This window comes from Vombatus ursinus, unplaced genomic scaffold (assembly GCF_900497805.2).
Source record: "Vombatus ursinus unplaced genomic scaffold, bare-nosed wombat genome assembly UNPS02015035.1, whole genome shotgun sequence".
NCBI lineage: Eukaryota > Metazoa > Chordata > Mammalia > Diprotodontia > Vombatidae > Vombatus > Vombatus ursinus.
In genome coordinates this window covers 27,751-29,435 of record NW_020954813.1, presented here as the reverse complement: position 1 = coordinate 29,435, position 1,685 = coordinate 27,751, and the positions used below count along the sequence as shown (strand labels likewise).

The 1,685-nt window shown below is 45.6% G+C and overlaps 1 pseudogene; it reads right to left on the bottom strand.

The window, feature by feature from the left end:
* Nucleotides 1-299: 299 nt before the first annotated feature.
* Nucleotides 300-1,685, bottom strand: part of LOC114031065 — a 24,955-nt pseudogene continuing 23,569 nt past the window's right edge.

The window sequence follows — 1,685 nt, the reverse complement described above, 5'->3', positions numbered from 1 at the left end:
TCCAGCTCCTTCTAGCTCTGAATGCTCTGAGTCATGAAAAGGAAGGGGGGGACTCAAGTTTTCTGCCTTCTAGACCATTTGCCTTAAAGAAAAGAAGGCTTTCCCTTAGGGGAGTGAAGCCTTATCTCACTAACACTGAGGAGCTGGATGCTCTTCATGTGGATCTCCTCCAGCGTTCTTTATCCTCTGTGGTGAGCATCAACTTTCCTTTTTAATACTTGGGTGAATTAGAAGCAGGAAACATACACACACTCACACATTCACATATATATGTAAGAAGGTCTCGGTGCCATGTCTTATTAGGTGGAACAAATGTATTCTTTAACTTTTTTTGAGACATTGAAACCCAATGCCCAATTTTGATAACCCCAAGCCAATGAGTTTTCTTGCACCATGTAACATGTCCATCAATGCAGTGCCAAAATGACCTAAAATCAAGAACCACCAGCAGGACTTTTCACTCTCAGCAGCCTTAATCTTTTTTTGCAGGTCCTCTACCTCTCTTTCCATTTCTTCAGCTTTCTTCCTCCATCACCTGCTTTTGTTCCTAAGAGAAGACAAAAGAGCATCAGCATTGCACATTGGTTAGTCCTCATTCCACCAAGAACCAGGCAGCTCTGTGTGTTTCTCCTGCATAAGGTGTGAGCCCTAAGTAGATTAGAAGAGGGGAAAAGGCACAAGGGATTTCTCCTCAAGGGACATTCCTGGGCAGTGAGAAAAACCATCTAGAGGTTAGGCCTCTGTAAGGGCTCATTACTTCCCCACTACTAGATACATGAAGCTAGACCTCAGGGCCAATGCTGAAATCTGTAACAGCTGAACACAAGGCCAATTGGGTTGGAATCATGGTCCTAAAGTGGGGGTGGTAGGTGGCACAGTGCTGGCCTTGGTCAGGATGACATGAGTTTGAATCCTGCCTCTGGCACTGACTGGGTATGACTGCAGTCATGTTCCTTAATTGATAATAGCACCTAGTTCCCCAGATTGTTGTGAGGATAAAAGTGAGATAATGTGTGCTTTGTTAACCTTAAAGTGATATGTAAAATGCTAGCTAAAACTTCAGCAATATTCTTAATTCTTAATTGGATGATCCAGATGTCCACATGTTTAAAAATAGGCATAAAATTCCATATAGAGAATGACTTAGAATGGGCTCAAGTCAGCTTCAAAGTGGCTTGGCCCTCTGATCAACACTGAAACAAATGTGAATCAATATCTGCTATCTCTGTTACTAGCCTGGGCTGGCTCTGGCCCCATTCCAGGAGTTTAGGCAGGGCCTCCTCTACCCCATGGCCCTGTGGGTAGGGGCTTACTGATAATGGTCCTAAGAGAACCAGGTCAGCCCCTGGATATGCTCTGGCCCCAGGACCCAGCAGTTGTGTGCTCAGGTAGGAGGATACAATTGACTCAGTCTGGGATACTTGGCATCATCCTAGCAGCCCCAAACCTCAGGGGACTCTGGAATTCACTTGCACTGTCCATGGTTCTTAGGATTACAGATGACCCCGCAGACAGCTTGGATTGTTGTAGGGTCTTTGTAGAGGACAGAGAGGCTTTGATGTGAATTCAGGGGCTTCAGTCAGAAGCAGGTGGGGGGGGGCAGCAGATCCAATCCAGTTCCCTTTGAGGTTTCCCTCTATGTGCTATGGTGTCAGAAGTACTAATCACAGGACCCGAAAGGTTCA